The sequence below is a fragment of the Mus musculus genome, chromosome 19 (genome assembly GCF_000001635.26).
Source record: "Mus musculus strain C57BL/6J chromosome 19, GRCm38.p6 C57BL/6J".
NCBI classification, from domain to species: Eukaryota; Metazoa; Chordata; class Mammalia; order Rodentia; family Muridae; genus Mus; species Mus musculus.
The window spans coordinates 50,609,063-50,634,351 of NC_000085.6; the positions used below are offsets into that span (position 1 = coordinate 50,609,063).

General features: G+C 39.4%; 1 protein-coding gene across 6 annotated transcripts in view; it reads right to left on the bottom strand.

Moving 5' to 3' along the window:
* Sorcs1 (sortilin-related VPS10 domain containing receptor 1) overlaps window positions 1-25,289 on the bottom strand; it is a 535,835-nt gene that overhangs the window by 465,768 nt on the left and 44,778 nt on the right. The window lies entirely within an intron of this gene.

A 25,289-nucleotide genomic window follows, 5' to 3' on the forward strand; every position in this document is an offset into this window, starting at 1 on the left:
GCAAAAGCAGGTTGGTACAGATGACAACACATGATTATAGCCAAGTTTGGCTTAAAGCCTTGGGTCTCAGCATGTGAGTAAGTGTCTCAACCTTTCTGGACCTTAATTTCTGGACACCAGTACTTTCTTTAGATTAAATTATCTCCATAAAGAAGATGGCAAGAAGTCTTCAAGCAATGTTACCCTACGAAAGTAGGGCTGCATATACCCTCCCACTAACCATCACCTGCATCCTGCTCAGTTTCCAGAAGCAGATGAGATCAGGCATTTCAGGAGAGTATGTCTAACAGATAGCAGATATTAATACCATCACAGGATATTAGGCTGTCAAGAATCCTCAAATTCACAATACACAGACACTGTGCCAGTGTGATAAATTTCCTGGTTCATCCCTTTGCTAATATTATGATCCCCTGTGCTCAGATTAACAAAGCCAGTAACTACTCTCCCTTCCCTATGAGCCTTCGGTAGTTATTCTTTTTTTCTCACTCAGTGAATGACTTAGGGAAATTTATTTTTGAGTCATTCTTACTTCTTTCCCCACAGATCATATGGAGGAGAGAGAGAGAGAGAGAGAGAGAGAGAGAGAGAGAGAGAGAGAGAGAGAGAGAGAGAGAGAGAGAGAGAGAGAGAGAGAGAGAGATAACTGAATTGAATATTGAATTCTCCCATTTTCTATTGCTCTGTTGTTTTATTTTATGGACAAGACTTCTTAAGACGTCCAATGCCCCTTTGGACAGGAACAGAGAGAATTCTACACAAGCTTTATTACTTTCAAAGAGCAGTAGCCCCAGGAAGAGAGATGGGGGCTTCAGAAGGATAGCACCCTCTAAGTAGCTACATTCTCCAGAGTTCCTGAAATTCAACCATGCACTTGAGGACATTATAAACTGTCTCAGACCATGTCCTTCAGAAATCTGCCTGAAACAAGGGACAATGAAAATATCTGCCTGTTGCTAGGTTCCCCACTGATTTAGGGGTTTCCTGTGTTCTATTTTCCCTTTCAGTCTTTGTTATTGTTTCCTTTACAATATTTCTGAGATCTACATGATTTAATTATCTTTGTGATTTTTACAAGTATTTGAACAGTCAGATTCTCAATATTGGGCACTGTTCATATAAATAAACATATGCATATAAATATTTTTAGTTCAGTTTATGGCTACTTATTGTCTGTAGTGTAAACTCAGTCTCAAAATGCTTAAGAAATCCTGTTTATTCATACAGCTGTTACAGAATTGCTGCTATCTACCTACCATCAATTGCCAAACTTATAATCTACCTGAAGGTTTGCTACATATAGATCTTCATACAGTTAGTTATTGCTAACTGGAAATGTTTATTCAGCAGGTATTCACAGTAAGCACCATATTAAGCATTGCACAGAACAAATTTCAACCCACAACTTATCTATGTACTATAAACACTTTACAGATAAAAGAACTGAACAAGGGGTAAAGAGAGAGATCAACAGATAATTGTCCAAGCCACCAAACCTGATGGCCTAAGTTTGATACCAGTCACCACACAGTAGAAGAACTGTTATCTCTGACCTCCTGAGACACACAATGCCACAGGCATGGCCACATCCATACACATATGTGTGTATGTGCGTGTATACATATTCAGAAGCTAATAGTGAAGCCATCAATATTTTCACTGTGGTTGTATTTGCAGTGTACTCTGTAGGTATCTTGAAAGCCAGTGAAAACAGCTACTGTATTTTATCCATTGTAACCTCACACATTACATAAAATCTTCTCCAGGTGTTAATCCATTTAAATAATATTAAGATGATGAGAAAAGATTCTAAATGACAACCCTCTCACTGAATGTGGGCTATTGTTTGTTTGTTTGTTTGTAAGAGGTGCTTTCGCATGCCATTAAAGGTTCTATCTGGAACTGGCTCATTGATATTAAACGGCCAAGAACTCACCTTTCGAATAGCTGTATTGTGCAATTCTGTTGAACCAAAGGGTTAACATTTGATTCTTCTTCAAAACTTGAGTTCTTATTCTTGAAAAATAAACAGCAAAGAAGTGAGTGATTGCTTCTTACTCCAGTAATCACTACTGACAGATAGTATTCGTTCCATCTTACCAGGGTAAGGCCAGCCAGAATGGAAAAATCTGGCTAGACACACATACTTGGTAACTAGTCTGCTAAATACATTTTCTGCCATTCTAGAAAATGAATAATGAAAAATGTGAAGGATGAGATTCTTCGGAGGCGGTTTGGAAGGCCATCCTTGAAAATTTTCTTTCTATCTGACCATCTAAGACTTCCCTCTGGTGAAAGACTGCTCTATCGAAGAATAGATACATCCAGATGCCATCAGCAGCCCTTTGAGCATCCAGGACACTAGATTTACCTACCAACAATGAAGGCATCTGGGCCAGCTCTTGCCCTTGGCAGGCTTACAACTTTCCCCATGATTTGCCCATAACTAAAAGATTAATAAAATGTATGATAAAAAACAAAAAGAGATCTAGCTCTCAAATTCTAAGATAATTACGCTCATGCAATCCAAATAATTCTTACCAGACTGAAATTCCTCATAGACTCGAGTGAATATATTACCACCCCTCTGGTCGTAAAGACCATGTTTCCTGGCAATAAAATCTCTGCAATAAACATTTGAGTTCTTTTCCATTTTTAGAACCATTTTGAACAATGTGTTGCTAATGTATTTTATGAGCTCCCACAAAGTCTTCCTATGAATGACAAAGCCCCCAGTGCTTTGCCTGAGTAGCTGACATTAAAGCATAATGTTGTTTAGTGTGGAGTCTTACCACTGCCAAGCAAGAGCTTCCTATGAGGTTCCCCTGCACTAAATCTCTCCCTGAAATATCTTCTTCTGTGCATAGGAAGCTAGTAAAACGACATTATTCCTCATGACCCCAAACCACTGCAGAATTAGCCTGCAGGGCTTTTTTTTTTGACTGCCAATCAATGCCTATGATTTAAAGCCCTCTTACTTCCTTGGATCAAAAGATTGCGTATTCACTGAGTAAATTCCTTACCCAACTTCCTGTGTGGTCTGTTAACAACACACTTATTGATAAGAGAGTAGGTTTGAGCATTGTTTATTTAACAGTGCATCATTTTATGTGGCTCTTTGCATGTGAAAGGCCTTCAGAGATTCTGCAATAAAAAGATGGAGAGAGATGTGCACTTCCATCAGCAGCATTTGCATGAAGGAGCTGAGACTGCTCCACAGCTCTAATATTTAGAAAAGCAAACAGTACCAAATCCCTGTCCTTATCCTAGCCTTAAGATTTTGTTATCAAAGCAGGAGTCCTAGCTCAGAATCTCCAAACTCAATTTTAACCTGGAGATGCTAACTGATTTCAAAGACTTTTGAATGTTGCATTTCAAAGTTATCATTGATATTTTCACTTTATCAATAAATCAATGGAGATTTAGACAGTCAATCAACTTTAATACAAAGCTGGCATCTCAGCTACCATTCAAATCCAAGTCTAACTGTAAAAGCCACACAGCTAAGCATCCTGCTAATCTTTCTCTATCTCTCCTACAAGAGTCCAATCCTATCTTAACTCTGATTTAGTATGTTATGGTGAAGTAAAAGAAATATCTGAACCTTTTGTTTCTGAAAAAAAAATATTACAGGTCACCAAGTCACAGACAGAAATTAAATGCAATGATTTATTTGGGAGGAATGCATTATGAATTTCTTTCCAGTGGAACTTTCATTGAAGGTTGACATGATTATATTTTATAAATAATGTGAACATAGAAATAAATACATGTCAATTTCATGCACACATATGTATGTATATACACTATAGATATGAACACATAGACATACCCATATATCCATATATAATATATATAACATACACAACATACACATATGTATATACACACGCATACATGTACATACATGTACATTATATAATGTATACATTATATACACACATACATATACATTATATATTATATACATTATATATAATGTACAAAGTGAATAAACCAACCAATGTATTAAAGTTCTGTGACATTAACCCATGAGATTTTTCCATCTGGAGAACAGTCATCATACACTTTTTACTCAAGTCTACAGAGCTTCTTTTTCCTCCTTTTGTAGTATAAAGCAACTGATTCTTAGCCTCATTCAGAAGTTAACTGTATCCCATCTACCACCTCTTCATGGCCATCACCTCACCTAGTTTGTTTATGGACATAATAAATAAATATGCAAGGGACAAAAGAAACAGGGAAAAAGCTGACATATGACAGGCCAAAAGTTTAAAATCAGAGAATCGTATTAGTATCCTCAAGCATAACAAAAGCAAGATCGACTCAAAAGATCTTTAGCCTTCTGTGGTTAGCTGCATCAGTTCTTAACAAGAGGCAGCATGCTACAATGATAAAGAAAACAAAATCACAAAATAAAACACAGCCATGAGCTACACACACCAAGAGGAAAATGCTAGAAAAATCTCCACTCACAAAAGATCACATGTGAAATATTTTAGTTGTGTGTTTACAAGGAAAGAAAACGCCTTTAAAATCTAAGTAATGCATCCCACAAGAGCACTTGCCTGTTTGTCAAGTTAGAGGCAGGTTGCCATTTCTAAATCACCCAATTAGTTGTGGAACTATACTGTTTTCCTTCATGTTAATTTCAGGATTGCTTTGTGTCTTAGTAAATGTCACCTGCACTCCCGAAACTCCCAGAGCCTGTCCTTAAAGCCATGTCTCAGCTCGCAGGACAGGAAGGAACCTCTGGGGTTCTTCCTTGGAAGAAACCACCTCAATGAGGGAAGCCGTAAAACAAAGTCTTCTTTAAACTTTTAAAACTCTTCTGCCTGGCTGCTTCTCTCTTTAATTAACATTTTATTCTTAGAGAAAGCACCATCTGAACGTCCGAAGGTAAAGAGAGCTGGGTGTTTCGGTTTGTTCTGTGTTAGTATAGAGAGCAGTTTGTTGCTTCTTTTCGAAGAATAATCTTGAAGGGTGAAATGAAAGAGCAGTGCTTCCAGATGTGTGATGAACTCCATGGCACTCAATAGTGTGAACATCTGGAATGCTGAGTATCACCAAAGTAGAGTCAACAACCAAAGCCCTGTAGGTATACACGAAATCTGAAGGTAGATGTCACTGTCCTGAAGATTACCACCATCACTATGGGGAACTGTGTAGCCTCCCCTCCCCAGCCTGAAACCTGCTCGCTCAGGTTTCACTGTTTACATTGGGTGGAGCTTGCTGCTCAATCGTTCTGCCACGCCCACTGCTGGAGCCTGCCGCTTTGCGGTTCTGGAGCCATCACATGTTCACCTGCAAGCTTACGCCAAGATGATTTGGCGGGAATTGGGCCCCTCTCCCTGCTTCATAACTGAGTGTCGGAAATAAAAAATTGAGCTTTGATCAAAATGACTGTCTTAGCTACATCTTCCTCTTGCCCGCCTAGCTCCCTCTTCTCTTCCAGGATTCCAAGATGCCTTTCCAGACTAGAACCCAGACACGTGAGCCGCTGGCCGGACACAACAGAACTACGAGGGGGAGACTACACCAACAGGACCAAACCACATGTTTCAGTGCACATCTTGCAACGTTGTCAAATCTTGTAACACAGACTGCAAGTGAGACACCAACTTTTCTCCAGTGTTTCTTTGTTCAAATATATTTTCAAGTGATTTTACTTCACTTTCAATTGCTAAATTTTTCTTTGAGTGGCATTCTAATTTCTATTTTGATGAGTGTATTTTAAATCTATACCTTTTAGTACTAAGATACAAGCACCTCACGTACAGAAGGGGCAGATGTGATCTGTACTGTGTTCTCCCTCTTGTCATCAGGGCGCTAAAGCATTTTAAGAATTTGTAGACTCAGTCCATCAAAGGAATCCAAGACACGGTGCACACCTGCAGTGATTCCCCTCTGCAGCCTCTCACATAAGCCAGAGATACTCAAAATGCAAACTTTTCTGGTTCATAAAACATCTACACATCTTTGGAGGGGGCAGTGAGGGAGAGAGAAAGGGGGAGAGAGAGAGTGAGAGACAGGGAGAGAGAGAGAGAGAGAGAGAGAGAGAGAGAGAGAGAGAGAGAGAGAGAGAGAGAGAGAGAGAGAGAGAGAGAGAGAACAAATTCAAATTAGAAATAAGTATTTCAACATAAAACCTTGGAGTGGAATAATGAGCTCTGTGCCATCAGATCTAGATTCTGGTTAGAGAGGGCTCACTGGCTTGACTTGATGAGCCATGTGTGGCCTCTTGGCTTGGCTTTCCAGGTGTAGCATAAGAAAGATGTTGAACAGCCATCCATGATTATGGTAAGTTTTCTAATACTCAGAGTAAGAGAAACTTTTAAATTGAATACAGTTAAAACTGTAAGAAATTTTTTTCTGAAACATACTCAGTGGCCAGAGTAGGGGGAAATCATTTTTAAAAGAATAAATCCAATTCTGTTTGTCAATCTAAAGACAAAGTTTCAATTAAGGCACACTGTGTATAGTGACCAAAATATTAGCATGTAAATATAAGTATATACATGGAAAGAGATGGGAAGAAAGGAAGAAGTGTGAACAAGGAATGAGAGACCGACATAGAAAGTACTGAACTATTTTAGTGTAAAAGAATTTGAAATTTTTGAATGTAAATATAATTGTTGCAAATATAAGCACAACAATGTCCAGTTTGACATATTTATTAAATCACTTCCTGCTCCACCGATAGAAAGTAAATGCTACAAAAATCGGAACACTTCTGTTTTCAAAAACTGGGATTCTCTAAGTAGAAATAAGGCTTTCAAATCTATGCCACTTTCTGAAGAATTCTAGAATCCATAGCCTATGAGACTCTTCATTCCACGCTTATTGAAGATCTGCTATCTACCACATATGAATGCCAAGGAATGAAAAGTTTAGAAGCTCAGCCTGTGGAATTCACATTACATCACAGTGACAGTTTGGATGGTATGAGGACCTCAAAGGTTTTGCTTTGTTGAAGAGATCCAAGTCCACAAAAATTCTTGTAGTATAAGAGGTAAATAACCACGTTTACTTAAACTTGAAGAAATACGGGTGGGAGTGGTATAGTGCACAGAGACAGAAAGAGGTAGAGCATGTGCACACGAGTGCACGCGCGCACGCACACACACACACACACACACACACACACACACACACACACACACACACACACACAGATAGAGATTCAAGTTTAACATGCTTTCTGCTCTTAGACTTTAAAAAACATCAGATCTCAAGAAACTCTAAAACTATCACCAAAATCTAAGGAAGCCCAGACACCAGCTTTAGGTAACCACAAGGGAACGACAGGCTGGAGAATCAGCATACAGTGACTGAGGTGACTGAGTGGGGGTGTCTTATAATAGAATTGAGGTCATGATCATTCCACAAGCAGTATTGAGGTTGGTTTGTAAAGCACCAGAAACCTGGTCAAAGCACATTTAGTCACTTGTTTTTGTTTTTGTTTTGTTTTGTTTTGTTTTGTTTTGTTTTGTTTTTCTGGACACCTTACACAGTGCTTCATTTTTTTTAAAGCTCTTACATAATTCATTTCTTATCAAACACCATCCTCATTAGAGGTTACAGTGAGGGCCATGCACTATGACTATAGGGAAACGTGGGAGAGAATAAATGCTAAGGGCTCTTTTGAAGAGAAATAGGACAACAAAAACAAGATCCCAAGTGCATTTTCTCCATTTCCCAGCTTGGGAAACACAGAAGTTCAGTGGCACCCAAAAGTATGTCACGCAATTAAGATAAGACTTTGAAGATCCTACTTGGCTGAACACTCTGGGAGTATAAACAGAATTCTCTTTTCCAGCTATGCAATGCTGTTCTCAAGAGGCACCGACAATAAGCATTTTGTATTATGCCACCGAAACCCAGCACAGACATCAGCTCTGTATTTTACAGTCACTCACAAAGCAATTGGAATTTGACAATAAAACAAACCAAGGCCTTCTCCCTATTACCAAACAGATTTCTAAGGCCTATTGTGCAGAAGAAGAATGTTGCTGAATAAAGTAGTCCAGAGGCTGGAAGTGACTTAGAGCCCAAAGCACTTCCACAAATGCTGTCAAAATAAGGATTTGCGAAGCCTGTGCTCACTGGGAAGAGGACTTTCACAGCAAAGAATCGTCTGCATAATCACAGCTAAGTATAATACCTGCCAGGCTCACAACTCACACAGAAGTCCTAACACACACTGAGAAACCCAGCCATGGCCACTGCCAGTCGCAAGGGAGAGCACAGAGATGCACAGTTAAGATACTTCTCAGAGCTTCTGTGTGAGCAGGTGACGCACTTCATTCCACACATGGATTCTCGGGGGGATAGCCTTCTCCTAGACAAACTCACTAAGATGTTAGGTTTTTAATAACTGAAAGAAGTTTATAGAAAGCAGCTTAAATTGTAGGGATATTCTGAGATTCTTATCTTGGGTGCTTTTGCTCGTCAGAGAGCAAAGTTATCAAACCATAGAAGACATTGAAGAGTCAAAGAGCATGAATCAGTATTCAGATAAGCGCCCATTCATCATGTTCAATATCTGACTTTGCCACAGATACTGGTATGCTCTTAGACCATTTTTTTTTTAAAGATTCAGCTGGGGGTGTGGCTTACTGGAGAAAGCACAGGGTGTGGGGGTGGGGGGGCTGCAGATTCTGTATCTTGCACATTTGTATTTTCCAATGCAGTCAAAATGGATGCTGGTTGTGAAGTGTTCTCTCCAATTGGTTTGGAATTCTGCAATTTGTTGTATTATTCAATTCCACTCAAAAAATATTATGAAATACAGGGAAATAAAACACTAGCCAGAGGGTTATAATATTTGGAGGTTGTCCTTATTCTTCCATGGTTTAATCTTTTGTACTTTAAGTCAGTCTTAGCCTGATCTTTGATGAAGCCATGTAACTGTTCGCTGCCAAAATGAAAAAGGCCACTACATTTAACATGCCACCACTAGGGTGGCTAGCTCCTCATCTATAAAGGGTTATTGGAAGCTTGCAGCAGGCCATATTTTGTTATACAAACATGCCATCTTATATGGACACTAGCCAGTCTGTACTTATTAAATAGCTTTTATCCTTGAACCATAATGAGTAATTTTTTTCTAGAGAAAGATGATTTAATGAACTGAAAAGGCAATGTGGTACAATGCAAAGACCTTGACAGATCTTATTGCTCGAGCTCATTACTTCTTAAATAGCAGTACTGGGCGTTTGACATCCTCGAATACCCACTAACTCCTTCCCAAATAGAACTGATTGCCCATGAGTGCATGTATAAGGACACACATATAGCACTTGAATCCCATTTCAAAGGTTCTAGACATTCATCCTTCTGCAGCTGTGGTTATGAAATTATAGGCAATGAGCTTAATTTAAAAAACTGGAAGATTATAGTACCTTTCCGTATGAAGGGCCACCAAGTACTTAAACAAGGGATAAGGCTGTCATTTCTTGTGAAGATATGGGAAAATTAAAAATAAGAAAGGGGGACATAAAAGAAATATTAAATAAGATCTCCTGTAAGTCTGTAAACACATTTCTCTAGCCTCGGACAGTTCCCCTTTAAATGCTAGAGTTTCTCATTTAATGACAGCTGTGTAATTGTCTCAACAAAAAATTTTTTATTTTTCCTAAATCATTTCAGTTTTTATTGTTGTTTTCTACACATGTCTCCAAAACTTTGTGTTCTGGTTGCAATGGCAGTAGTTGCATTCACTATTTTACCTATAAAACTCAGAACTGATAAACACAATTAAGATACACATGAAAAGTGCCCAGCACATAACCTTGAGAAAACAGAGTCCAAAGGGTAGCTTTTATTTGTGGCTCAGCATCAACACAAGGTCTCTGGTAGTACGGTGGTGTTTTCCTGTCTGGAACAAGGATGGCAGCCATTCTGGCTGCTGTTTGCTTTCTGGTTTATGGAAAACTAGAGAGAGTTTAATGCGTAGGAAATGGAGTAGCTCTGTTTATGGTAAGACCTAAGGAACAATGAAATAGGCTTACTGGTCATCAGTACAATCCACCTAGTCTCAGACGGTCAACTTGTATATATCAACTGGTTATTGAAACGTTGTCTCTGCCTCTCTGAGTGCAGATGAGAGATGTCTGAAATCAACTGGGCCAACCAATCTCCTAAACATTTGGGATTTGGATGCAGTTTTGGCTATACCAATGGTAAAGCTATGGAATACAATTTCATTGACAATTTCTTCTGCAGCTTCTGAAGTTGCCAGTAGTCACTCTGGAACTTTTCCTTAAGTTTATGATTGTAGAGATATGTGGTCTTTTCAAATAGTATTCATTTGTCTAAGATAATTTGAGAAAATTACTACTACTTAGTTTTATTTTTGACTCTTAATTGCTATTGTGACTACATTTATTTTCCTAAAGTTTAAGTTAGAATCTTGGACTCTTTTTATAAGCAAAAGTCACTCCTGAGATCCATGTGAAACCAACCAACAGCTAAACTATAAAATGCCAATAAGCACAATCTTTGAGAATCAAATTCCTATAAATTTCATTGAAGTATATGATAAAAGTTGAAATGTATTACTGAGTTGAATAAAAAGTAGCATAAATAGATTAGCTTTTATTCCCTTAAGCACTAAAAATATCACAAATATATAAGAATTGATCTTATTTCAAAAACTTTCTAGGAATAAAATCTTAACTTCTACACACTTTAATATTTTCTAAAATAGATCAGATACCTATTTCTCCAGAGTCAGAAGCAGCTGTCCTTCTCATTGTAGGGTCTTTGTCATGTACCACATAGCCAACCTTTGACTATGGTAAACAGATTAGTTCTTTGTACAAACAGGGGAGGTAAGAAGAGGGGAAGGAGGGGAAGTGGGAGGGAGAGGCACATACACATGTGAGATGGGAAGGAAATACTGTTTCCAGAGACAGCAAAATTTCAGGGCAAAGTTTTCAGGTGAAGAAAAATCAGTGTTCCTAAGTATAAAAGTGGTACCATGTTGCTTTTGTTTGTTTGTTTGTTTTTGTTTTGTTTTGTTTTGTTTTGTTTTTGTCACCTCTCTATCTTTCAAAATCCCATCTCTGTTCACATAAAGCACTGAGCTCAATGAAAATAGAAAAAAATAGCTCACATCTTAGATGTGGGTTTCTGTAAGTTATTATGGTCTTAACCCCACCAAATGCTAGCAATGCTCCTCCTAGCTATCTTTACAACTTTTAGAAGGGCTTCAAGAGTGCTAAAGTTCCAACAACATAGCTACCCTGCAAGGGATCCCATCCAAAGACTTGGGCCTGTGTGAAGTCCTCTACATCTTCATTCACCGAGCCATCTTATAGAGAGCCAAGCAATCATTTTAAAGTTACCTCCTGCTAACCTTAGCCCATGTTTAGGCTCATCAAAAATTATATATCAATTTAAAAAACTAAGAAATCAGTTTCTTGTTATATTTTATATGAATGTATATGCTTGTTTATGGACTTTTTTGTAAATAACTTAATGGAAATTTATGCATACATATTTTTAATATTACTAAATAAAAACGTATTAAAATGTTGATATATTTAAAAAAAAAAGAGTGCTAAAACTCCTTTCAGACCTGAAACTCTAAGAGGAAGCTAAGAAGGATAGGAATTATCCACAGACCCACGAAATCCCTTAAGACTGTTTTAAATTTATTACCCAGGGGTCAGTAGCACAGAAGCCTAGCAGAATAAAGGTGGTGAAGAGCTAAAATAGCTGCACACAGAGGCCCAGGCCTGTCTTTGCCATGAAGATGCCTCGTGGATCTCCTCCCACCTATTCAGAATCCCATGCCCTTTGTTAGCAGAGCAGGAGAGCAGTGAGCACTTTACCCCAGTGGTTAGCCAGCATCTAGTCTGCCGTAAGAGAGTGGGCTTAATGACGCCATGAGGTAAGAAGTACAGGAGAGAATTATAAGGAAGGAAATATGTCACCCTGCAGTCTTAATTACCCTGGTAGACAATCGTTTTAGTATTGTCACCATAGGAATAGAGAGGAATGGCTTACATTTATAATCTGGCCTGCATCATCGCTTATCTGAGCTTTTCTTTTCTCATGCATAAACTAATGGACTCACTAATGAGGGTAATGATGACTGACAACAATAATAATTATTTCTACTTTCCAGTGTTTTAGAAATACTAAATGAGAGAAGGTAGCAAGTTTATAATAATTAAAACTGCAGGTAGACGTTAGTTTCCAAATGGGAGGAATCTTCCAACACTGAACCTAGATGTCCAGATGGGACTGGGAGATTCTAGGCATGAGAGAGGTGATAAAACAATAGCTAATGATACCTTCATTAACCGCACTCATAATATGGACCTATGCCTCCATCTTTTATGAATATTGTTGTGGAAATATTAAACAGGAAAAATCTGAAGTGGGATGCAGAATTGAGAAATGTTGTGTAGGACACAACATCCAAGCCTTTTGGTTTTGTGTTCCATTCCCCTGCCACACTGAGATTTCACACTTGGAGGAATAGAAGGAGAAGCATCTTCAACAGAAATGTAGGACTAGATTAACAGGAGCAAAGAACACAGTCAGATGCTCCTGGGTTGCATACAAGGACACAGTTGCCCAAACACAGCAACCTAGAAAGTATAACAAAAGAAACAAGACCTGGCTACCTGAATGAGAATATTCACATGCTAAGTATTCTCTGTGAAGGGTCTGAAAAGTAAAGCAAGGAAGATCCAAGCCCTCTCAAGATGCAGTGTGGGAGAATGCCAACCAGAGTAGTTACTGCAACTCTGCTTTGCTACACTCAGTTATAAATCTTGTCCTTCAGCTTTTGTTGGCACGAATACTTGGATAACCCATTCTGCCAGAGCAGTGGTCCTGAGGCACATCATAGCTGAGCATTCCTCAGTATCTGCTTGTGAAGTCCTGGCATCAAAAATAACTGACATCTTGGGTTTGAGTGAATACTGCTATCCTCTTTCCCTTATTTATAAAATCAGTCTTCTGATGCTAACCTCTCATTGTTCTCTCATTTAATGGGTTATATGATCCAGACTAGAAAGGTGAGATTAAGATAAAACACCAACTTCCAGTTCCCAGAGGATAATTCTTCTGAGGTTTCTGAGCTCGTGCCTCTGGCCTTCTGACAGGCCCATAAACTCAGGAAGATGAATGGAATGTCGGTTTTAAAGTCATCTAAAATAGTTTATGCGTGGGCATGGACTTGAAATTCTAGAGAGTGACTGAGTTCATTTGCTGCTACATTAAGGGAGCCAGGTGGAGAATAAGTCACTGGGATTCAATTGCCTTCCACAGTAATGCTTACCAGAGAGGCTTTTGCCTAAAAGCTTCTAAATGCAGCAGATATAATAACCACCAGAGACCCACCTGGCTCTAGCAGCTGGATGTTCTTCTGTGAAATCCTAAATGCTTCATATAACTACATTTCATTCATATAACTACATCAGCTCATCCCCTTCAAGGGATGGTAAAAATGGAAAATATTAGCATCCCCTAATTACCAAGTATCTAACATATGGTCTCATGACCCATCACTCACTGTCTGATGACTCTACCTCTGTGTAAGAGTGAACCTTTAAGTAATGCCATCGAGTGCTTAGCATTACTGTACATCAGATCATCTTGGATCTCATGCAGGACCAAAAAAAAAAATGCCAGTAAATCCAAGATGCTTCCAAGAAGAGCTGCAAATGTGATTTGATAATATTAAAACTTGATTGATGAAGGAAGATCAAAATGCCTCCTACTTAAGTCAACATTAGAAATGTGGCAACTATGCCACATGCATATCTCGGAAGTCTTTATATGTTCAAGTAGAAAGATTGGTAGTTATGCTACAGGTAATGGAAACATGTGAGATTGGAAACAGACTCCTTGTTCACTACATCTTCTGTCATGCTGGACAGTGCCAAAGACCTTCCAGAAGATGACTTTGACAAATATTAAGAGAGTTACCTCTACAGTGAAAACCAGGACATGAGGCAAAAGTTTGTCAGAAGAATGGATACTTGTACATACCAAAGATAGGGCATGTTGAGCCTCAGTTGTCTTGAAAATAGACACAGTGCCTCTATCATAGTATAAAAGGTGATGGAATAGCATAGAACTTGACACATATCTAGCTCTGAATACAAGGCAGCTACGATTGATCTGTTTGCTGGAGTACTGGTCTACCTCTCGGACATAAGAAAGTTTTGGTTCAATGTGCCCTTCTTTCTTACTGAACTTCCACTCAGAAACTGATTAAGTGATAACATATACTCACCCTGGCTGAAGAGCTAAGTAACTTGACATGAGGAAGCATTACAGATTTGCCTTTATACACACTTTCTCAATACCATAACATGCCAGGAGACTTTGCGGGGGGTGGGGTGGGGTGGGGGCTTTTGACTTTAAATTCAAGAATAGGATTTGAGAAAAGACAGTGGTCTAATTTACTTCTAAGCACTATGCCTGACCGATCTTGAAAACAGGATTATCTTGTTGGAATGAATCCCTAGATTCACTGACTGAGACAATGTACTAATAAAGAAGCTAATTCCCTTATCTCCAAATAACAACAAAAACCATTAAATGCTATCTTATTCAAACATTCTTTTCTCGAGTTCAACAACAATAACAACAAACCAAGACAAATAACTATGAATAATGCCCAGCCAGGTCATCAGTTTTAGAGACTATCATTGATGCATTCTAGTCCTCATTTAACTCTGATAAATCTCATATGGCTTAGGCTTTCATTGAACTCTTCAAGGTTCCATACCTAGTAAGTTCTTGAATGAAAACATGAACCCAAACAGCATATTAATTAGAAACATATTTTTCTGTTGAGTTCACCATATATATGTGATACACACACACACACACACACACACACACACACACACACACACACACACACACACAGCATCTACGCACCTTGCACTATCAACACTAGAACATCCACAGGCTGAAAAACTATGAATAGCAACAGCCTCGATCCCTGAAATAGCCTTTGAAATGGTATCATGGTATCACTTCCTTCTACCTTTCCCCTACAGTCTTTAACCAACTATAGTCACTCTATTAAATACAGTTTTATGTGCATGTTCTTACCAAATTAAAATCTTATATTACATCATCATCTCACTGAGACAGAAAGGCCACAGTTCTTTGGTAACTGCACGTTCTTCCACAATCAGCCTAGCATTGTATGTCACTGAGACATTTATGGACCCAGCCCTCCTCTTTTCTTTCTAACTAGCTCTGCTCCAGTGGCCACCATTGTACCTTCTTGCTCCTTCTTGAACAGAGTATGCACTTTCTGGTCTCAGAAACTTTCACCAACAGTTGTTCCTTCTGAACTTAGACCAGTGTCCACCAGGGCCACTATCTTGCATCTGAAAAATGTGTTAGTTTGATTCATTGTTTATAAAACTGCAAAATCATGCTTCTCCCATATTATCCATTGTCCATCCACACTTTATTTTCCATAAGAGTGATGGCTATACAGTTTTCATATGTTGCACACTAGGTACATACATACTTAATGTTAAAATGGTTCTTTGGATACATGTTGTACATGGTATATATGTATGTACATATATTCTCTTTACCACTGGAATATAAACTGAATCAGTTCAAAACTCTTTTTTTTTATTATTTTTCTTGCTACATCCAAGTACCTCATTTGTAGAGAAATACACATATTTACTGTATGTGCAAGATATGTAGTTTTAGTCTTCTAAGGAATAAGTTTCAGTTATATAAAATCTCAGCTCACCAGGAAATACATTCCATCAAGGGTTCTTCCAAATTAACCTCAGTCAGACCTTATTTATTACTTTAGGTGGTAGTATTTTTTTATATTACATAAGTCACATTCTTACTCAGTAGGAATATGGTGTCTTGCCCTTAACATATTTTCATGAATGATGGGGGAGGGAGGGTGAGCAGATGAAGAATTGAGTTTGGATCCCCATCATACAAATATTAGTCAGGCACAATGGCAAATAGCAGGTGTCACAGCATAGAGGAGGTGAAGACATGCAGTTTCATAGAGTTCTCTGACCAGCAACTGAGCTCCAGGTACACTGAGAGACCTGGTATCAAGAACTAAGATGCAGAGTAACTGAAGAAGTCATATCATGGTGACCTCTGGCCTCCACATGAATGTGCATGCACACTCTCTCACACTCGAGTTTGCACATTCAAACACTCCCCCCCCAAAAAAAAACATACACATAAAGAAAAAAAAAACTGGGAATGAGGCAGATAGTTAACACAGACAACAGACCAAAGTGGGAGGGGAAGGACCATCCAAATATTTCCAAAATTACTGCTACTTATTTTTTAAATCACTGGCTACAAAACAGATTTAGAAATAAAAATATTTTGATTAGCAATAATTAGATACATAAAACATAGAGGTGGTTTTGTTTTGATCATTTTTAAAAAACTAGAGTGTTCACTTACCAGTGCTTGGTAGAATCAGAAAGCATAAAGAGCACTCTGTAGAAAGTGGTACAGATCACCTGGCTGACAAAAGAAGAAATGGTATTTGAAGTGATGGAAAGAGTTAGGAAGGCAAATGGCCATATGAAATTTATATGGACCGAAGAACAGTTAGGCCTGCCATCTGTGAGCTGAAAATCTTCTGTTCTGGGATCAATGGACAGTGAACAAGAAATACTCTTTTATCGCATTCCTTCTGGAACAGGGAAGAGATTTGTATTTCAGTGTCTCATCCCACCTGGGCAGCTAACAATTCTCAGTGCTGATATCATTAAGGTCAGGTAGACTGCGAGTTGGAAGAGAGAATTAGGATCAGTATCCAAGCTAGGGATTTAAAATGCAGATAAATCATGTTTTCGGGGAAAAATAGCACCAGGAAGTATAATGGGGGCTTTGTCTCCTAGCCCACTCATTTCAATGCATAGCATCAAGAAATAAAGGACAGCTGAGCTCACCTGCCATTGCTGCAGTGACCAGGAAGTGCCCCAAGAACCAGCAGTCAATATGGACCCCAAACAACACCCCTACTTTATGCTACCAAATGTTACTCCTAGCCTTACAGTCCTCCCAAACCCAAGTCTAGTATCATACAGACAATCCTGAAAGATCATCTGCTCTAGAGAGTAGACCTGATAGGTTTAACCAGGAGTGAGTAAGATAAATTCAAGTGGCATATGAGTATCCCCCCCCCCAAACAGAAAAGGGTTCTGGTGGGCAAGTAGTATTTAGTTACAAGGAAATAAAGTTATATTTCTTCTCGCCTAAGTTACAGAGTATAAATTTTAAATCCACTCCACATGTAAGGCGAGTGATTTATCAGTACTGAAGTTTACAGTAGAATGAAAAATTTTAAAGTTACCAAATAGCTAAGTACAGGGCAGAAATCAAGAGTTACATAAAATGTCAGGCTCTCTATCAAAGAGAAGCACACTTAAAGTGATTCAACTAAAATATTATAAAGGCAAATATGAAAATGTGCTTTGTCCTGCTTACAATGAACCATATAACTCCAACACAGTTATTTCCAAATTGTGTGTGGGATTCAATCTACATAAAAGCCCAAAGGACAAAGTTACTTGACAACATGCCCAGGAATTTTCCTCTTCTGTCTATGAAGCCCTCACTGGGTAGTTCCCATTCCTGTCCAACTGGAAGCTCCCATATCATCATACATAAGCTCTACTAAATTGGATATTTCCTCATGGTTTACAAATGAATTTCCTCTAGCCTGGTACTTCAGCAACTCTAAATGAGAACGGTAATGATCTAAGTTAATGTTATACTTCAGAAAGAATACACAGACAAAGTTATGCATTGTCATTCAAGGAATGGGGAATCGATGCCTTGAAGGTACTAGGCTTTGCTCAAAGAAGTGTAGACAAGTCCTGCCATAAATCATGTGTCTAAGTTCAAAATCTGACTTTTAATACATGCTATTGATGTGGCCTGTAACTTTTCCCAAAAGAATTTTGCTTTAACAAAGTAGCTTGCCAAATCATATTCACTCCATATAAGTATAGTAAATGTTCCTTATTTTAAAGTGAAACTCCTAATATCATGTGCTATAAACTTGTTTCAATCCAAGGCTCTTTTTCCAATCTTTTCCCCACTTCCCATTTAGATAATCCATCTCATTTCCCCTTTTAACTTCTCCATGACATCTCAACAATAATTTCTCCCTACATTCATACTCTACTATAGGACAACTAGTGTACTTTTAAGAAGAATACTCCCCACTCCTCAGTAGAACCTTTCAGAAGACACAGAAATATCTATAGGTACTTTTCATGAATTCAATACCTCAGGAGGAGGCTGCCCAATGTTTAAACATATTACTCAATCAGTAGCCTGGACAAAACCCTCATCACAGAAGAGGACAGAAGTCTAGCTCCATTTGTCCTTTTTTTCAAACAGAGAGAAGTTACAAACTCAGGTTTTTGTTTGTTTGTTTTTTGGTGTTTTGTTTTTTTGTGGTATTTTTGTTTGTTTGTTTGTTTTTTATTCAGAAATGTTTGTTCTAATTCCTCTCTTGCAGGCTTTTAAGCAAATAATTTTTTTCTACATCCAATTTCATACCTTCAAAACAATGCCATAAAATGGAGGGTCATTTCCACATCCAAACTCTAAATCTCTATGATAAAGAACTACGCACTCACAGTAAAGTCTTGAGGCTAATTATAGTGTAGCTGAAATTGCTGAGATTTGTTCTTTGTTTTAGATGAATTTGGGAAATGTATAGCAAGCGAGTGCGTGCCACGTGCCAGGCACTGACCTGAAGAAAGAGATGAATGAGCGAAGCAGACACGGTTGACTACTTCGTTCATCCTAAAATCTAGCCCCTTGGCTTCTCAAACTTTCATGCCGTTGGTTGTAAATTCTTCTAGGAGCTGTTTTACTGTACTCTCTACCTTTCAGGATTAAAAAGGAAAAAAAATTGCAAAATCTTGAAAAAAATGTTGTAAGAAGAAAAATGGAGAGGGAGGATACACAGAACATACTGGCCACGTCAGAGAACAGAGTTGGTTGTCTACTCCTTAAGTTAGCATCCCTGAAACCACTGTACAAGAGGGCTCTTCACATTTGCATATGCAAAGAGAACAGAACTTTCTGCTACACGAGTGGTCACATCTCTCTATGACTTGCAACCCAGTAGGATAAAAATGGAAAGGTTTCCTTCTAGAAATCCCTGTAGGTTTTTGTGGTATGAACATATTGTCAATATATCTAAGTACTTTGGACATTGTTTTGTTTTTGTTTGTTTGTTTGCTCTATCTCACATGGACTCTAATACGATGATTTCAAACTTGGCTCTGTTGTGTGACTTGTGGTCACAGTATGGTAAATAACGTCTTAAGGTCCTAAGTGATCTTTGTGTTGGAGTCAAAGCTATTCTGCATCTAGAGACACCGGAGAAGGCATCATTTAGCATGAATCTCAAGAACATAGCTCTAAAACCGCCTTTGGTTGGGCTGACTTAAAAGCCACCCTCCCTGGTGGGTGAACAGTTCTGTTTAAGCTGAGCACTGGAGAGAGCATAGAACCCCAATCCAGTGTATCCAAGGACTTCTGCTCAGTACTGAAGGGAGCAGGGAGCACCAGTGTAACCAAGAACTTCAGCTGAGCACTGCAGGGAGCACCAAGCACCAGTGTTAACCACTTTTGCAGTTTGTGGGCTGTGTTCTTAGTACTCTCTGCTGACATTATTTTGAAACCTGACTCCTACATGGCTGTTAGGAGAAATAAGAATGAAATACCACATAAGATCAAAAGTTTACTTGCCAAAAATTCTTACCACGACTCCAAAGCTCTCAGTTAGAAATGTACTTTCCTCCCTCCCCAGCTGAGAAATATCAGTTTCTTAAATGGAAGCAATAACTTCAAATTAGAGAGTCTTAAGTCGAATGTTAAGGTCTAAAGGGCCATAAGGGGAAATCTCTGTTATTCACTGTTTTTCCTAAAACACAAGCACAGTCCTACGTACATTTGCTACATCCATAAAATTAGAAAAAGTGAATGTAAGACACAGGAGCTGTTTGGACACTAACTATTGTTGGCTGTTTGTTAATTTCTTCATTCTGATCATGGAGCTGTTTCAATAAAAAGATTTAAATGACAGAATGGAAAACCGTGACCATTCTCATGAGCACTGCATGTCTAACCCTCTCAGAGCTGTATCTAAGGGAATTCCCTCTGACTACAGGGAATTTAGAAGAATAGTGGAGAATCTGGGTGAGGTCATGGGACAAGCAAGTTTCATTCACTAGGGACAGATTTCCCGATGCAGGACGAGCTTTAGATCACCAGGGCTCTCCACTTGTCATGTATCACTCTTAGAATTATACACACACACACACACACAAAGGAAACATAAGCAGTGTTTGTCAAAGGTGTTTCATTTTGCTTCCTACAGCTCAGTGGGCATTTCATTAGTGTTTTCCTTCAGCACCAAAAAGAAAAGGAATGAAAGGAAAAGCCTTGCCAGGCCAGATGCGAAAGCATGGTGGTTCTTTGGCCTAACTCAGCGCTTTCAGGACTGACAACTGAATGAGCTGCACATGCACCCCCATCAATGTGAGCAAAGTTAAAAGGTGTGAAAAGTAGTGCAAATTCTTTATCTCTATGAACAGGAAAAGACTTTGTCAACACTACCTAAAGGATTTTATTAGGCTTCTGCTTCCTCTACTGAGGAGACACGGAAATTGCACTTGCTACTGCCTGCCATGCCTTGCTCTCAGTCTTTCAGCAAAGCAGCCTCAAATGGGAGAGAGCCATTATCTACTCTTTCTGCTCACAAGCATGTTTCCCGTCTGCACTCCTGCCCAGGCGCTTGTCTAAAGCCACGCTGATTTCCCAGAGTCTGACCAGAAAGCCTTGTGTGGTTTTTAGTGCTATGTGTTGAACGAACTTAGAGGGTTAGATGGGCATTTTGATGTAAGCTGATCATCAGTTCTTGCTTGCTAATAATCATCTCTGCACGCTATTTTGCATAAGATAATATAAGAAAGGAACAAGAGCCATCCTAACGCTGCCCTCAATGGGCAAACAACTGGCCTGGTTGGGCTTTTGTCACTGCAGAGGCTAATATTCCTGACTAGCTTTTTCTTTTTCTTTCAACACACACACACACACACACACACACACACACACACACACACACACACACACACACACACACACACACACTGCAATCACTGAACATTATCAGTAGTGGCTTCACAGCGTGTAACTCAGCCTCACTTGTGCTTTCTACCTCTCTCTCTCTCTCTCTCTCTGTTTTCTTCAATGCTAGCTTCTGCATTAGCACTCTTTGTACAAAATTAATGCTTCTGATCCTCCTTCTTTTAAATACCATGGAGTGCCCGAGGCTTGAAAATTACATGTTTCTCTGCTCTTGGTTCAATATGCTCAGTGGGAAAAATTTGTCATTGAAGTTGTTGCTGTTGGAGAAATATCGAGATCTCCTTTCCCCTGGTCCCTGAAGCATCTGTTGCTTGGACTTCTGTTTGTATTAGTGAAATATGCCATCTGCGTGTGTAGGCTTTTGCATTGTGGTAGGAGGCAAAAAGGAAATCCCAGAGAGGGATCCATTAGCCACTATAATGTCTTGTTGTGCAACTTCATGCTTGACTCAAAGGCCAAATCCTTGTGACCACCTGTGACCATTGCCTTGGACCCTCTCTCAGAAGAATTCAATCTCCAAGTACAGCTGCTCATCTTTTCCCTGAGAGTCAACTCAAAAACCACTTTTCTGTTTGGACAAAAGATTATAGACAAAGCCTTTCTCTGCCTTAATGGATGAATCAGAAGCCTTTCAGACACAAATGGCAGAAAACAAATTCTAGAAAAGTAAAGCAATAAGGGGACAAGTTTTTCTGCATACTGGTGAAGCTGAAGAAAATCCACAGGTGTGACTCCCTTGCAGTGCTAAGCGATGCGGTCGAGATTTAGTGCTGCCCAGTCTTCGCTCAGATTTTCTTGTTGTAATCAAGTAAGCTCTCAGGAAGCTCCATCAACTTGTGTGGAATCCATATCTTACTGGCTTGGCAACCCTTACTGGAAAGAAACCCCTAGTATCCATTAGTTTTTTTTAAAGCAGATTTTTAGAAATTAAATATTGTTGGCCTGAAAGATATGAATTTCCAGGAAGAGATTCTGATCAAAGCTGATGATGTCCCTTCACAACAGAGTCAGGAAGAATGTAAAGGTTGAGAACTGCTCTGCTAGCAGTAGAAAGAGAGGGAGTGAGGTAGGGTGGAAGCTATGGAGTGTGATGTTCCCTGAAGAAAAGTGTTTCACAGGACATACTCAGAGGTGTCCAATCGTGGAAAAATGGCTCCCAGAGCTCCTAGAATTGTGTATTTGGGGAAAAGACTTATTTTCATGGGATGCCAGGATGAACACTCTCTAGCTGTTGTTAAGCCATACTTGACTTGTTTTACTGAATGCCACCACGTTCCATCTTTATCCTCAAGGATTGCTTCCTATACCAAAGAAACACATAAACATCAAGCTCAAAGAAAGAGACGTTCCTGGGTTTATACCTAGATGTGTAAATAATGAGCTTCCAAGTGTGATGTGCCCTGTGTGAGAAAGGTTGGCTTCCTGGAAGGACAGACCTAAAAGAGCCAACGATGACCCGAAGAACAATGGTGTGATCCAAAAGACTCAACAAGGGAAAGAAGCAATGGTCGGGAATCCAATTTGCTTTATTAGCAATTACAAATGTTGAAAACATTTATTATAACAATTGAAGATTCAGTCATCAGTTATTGAGAAAGCCATGTGTGTCAGTAGTGTTGAACATCTGGCAGATATAAATGAAGAACTGGGTTCGGGGGGCAAATTTAGGGATGGCTCCACAATAAAGAGTCAAGGGAGCATCAACCTGGTGACATCTCGGGGAAGATAAGGGGACATTAACCATAATATGTAGAGAAGATCATATGACAATGAATTATAGAGCATCTATCCAGAGGTCTTGTGGTAGGTTTTCAGGACACAGCAGTCAGGGAAGACAATGGAATTGTTGGTGGCTGAAGCATCCCAAGTGAATGGCATAAGGGAGAGTAAAACATTTCTTAAAATGTTTTTTTTCTTTTATTATTTTTTGAGATTATAATGTAATTACATTTTTGCTTTCCCCTCTCTCTCCAAGCCCTCCCCTTGCTTCCTCTTCCTCCTTGCTGTGTTTTAGTTAATGTATTTATTCAATTTACATCCTGATCACAGCTCCCCCCCTTTGTTCTCTCCTCCCAGTCCCCCCCCTCTACTCCCCTTCGCCCCCCCCCAGAAGAGGGGAGGTCTCCCATGCATATCAGTTAGCCTTGGCAAATTAAGTAGTTGTAGGACTGGGTGAATCCTCTGCTATTGAGGCTAGGCAAGGCAGCCCAGTTAGGGAAAAGGGATCCAACAGCAGGCACTGCAGATTATAACTTTTTTAAAGAGAAGAGAAAAGAAGACACAAACAAACAAACAAACAAAAACAAACAAACAAAAAACCCAAGTGGGAATAGGGGAAGGGATAATTAGCAATAAAGGCATTTTGAAAAGGTCATATTGAAACCTATTACTGTAGAAGCTTCCTAAAATGTATACATATACTTCCACATAAAAAGTTTAAATTGAACTTCCATACAATTAGGAAACAATACCTGACTAGACATCATAGACTAACAAACAAAACTTCCATACCAGGAATGGGTTACCTCTTTTTTGAGCTGTTGGCCAGTGCAGTACCACAGACCCTGAAACATTACAATTGCTAAGGCTACTGCCCCAACTCCAGAAACTCATAGCAAGATCCTCCTGCCGAAGCTATTCCATTCTGTGTCACAAAACGTGGAGAAATCGAACTAGCATTGACCTGAACAAACCATCCCTACCAGCTGGCTGTCATGGTGATGGAAGGTGTGATGCGCTCTACAGCGAAGTCATTGTCTATCCCTTCCAGCTGGGAACTCTGTGATATAACTTAGTAACTTAATAGTAACTTGCCTGAAAAGATATGTCCACCAATATTGTGGAGTAGCCAACTACTTTCTGATGTGGATTTAAGTCACATGCTATGAGATACAACCCATGCCTGACACTCTCAATGAGCCCAAAAATGTGTGGCTAGATAGGACATGCAGGCTGGAGAGAAACCAATACTTTTGTTCTTCAATTTGACCACAACATTAAACAGACTCCTGATGACTTAATGCTACACGCATAGTCTCATGCACCTGGAACACCCTCCCCTCCACACAAAAACACACAGGAAGAGGAAAAGAGAGAGGGAAAGGGAGAGGGAGAGGGAGAGGGAGAGGGAGAGGGAGAGGGAGAGGGAGAGGGAGAGGGAGAGGGAGAGGGAGAGGGAGAGGGAGAGGGAGAGGGAGAGGGAGAGGGAGAGGGAGAGAGAGAAGGCACTGCACTAAACCTGGCTTTTCTTGGCTTAGGGTCCATTAAAGCAATATACAAACCTAAGTATGGTGACACACTTATAGTTCCATCATAGTAATAGTGGGACACTTTGTCAAATTAGGAAGGAAGGGACGATATTTGAAACCAAGTAAAAAGGGATTAGACAGATGAGAAAAGAGAAACATAGACAAGAGAGTAGAGCTGAAAAACAAAACAAGGCAAAGACAAGAGAAAGAGAAAGAAGAATAAATAACCATGCCTCTACTGCGGAATGTGAACAACATCAGGACCAGGAGCTTCACATCAGTGGGCCCCTCTTGTCACTAAATATGTTCAGATGATCAAATGTTAGATGATTTAAGATAGCATTGCAGAGACCGAGTATAGAACCAAATATGACTGATTAAAAAATAATTGATGAAATGATTCCTAGTGATATTTTGCTATACTCATAGATTGTTGTCTTGTCAGAGAGACTTTCTCCAGATATTTATGAGAGCAGATGCAAGGAGCCACAGTCAGACATTATGCAGAGGGAGAGTTTAAATTGGAGGTGTTCATTGGGTCCCTTCCCCTTAGAGATCAGAGAACTCCAAGGAAGGCAAGGAGAAAAAACTGTAGGAGTCAGAGGAGATGGCAGACACCAAGAGAATATGGCGCATCAAATCAACTAAGCAGGGCTCACGTGGGTTCACAGACTGAAGCAACAAGCACAGGGCCAGCCTGGGTCTGCACCATGTCCTCTGAGTAGAAGCTGCTAGCTTGGTGTTTGTGTGGGACTCCTAAGTCCTAAGAGTAGCTGCAGGTGTGTCTCTGACTCTTGCCTGCTCTTGGGGCTCTTTTTCTCTTATTGGGTTGTCTTGTCCAACCTTGATACGAGGGCTTTTACCTTGTATTAT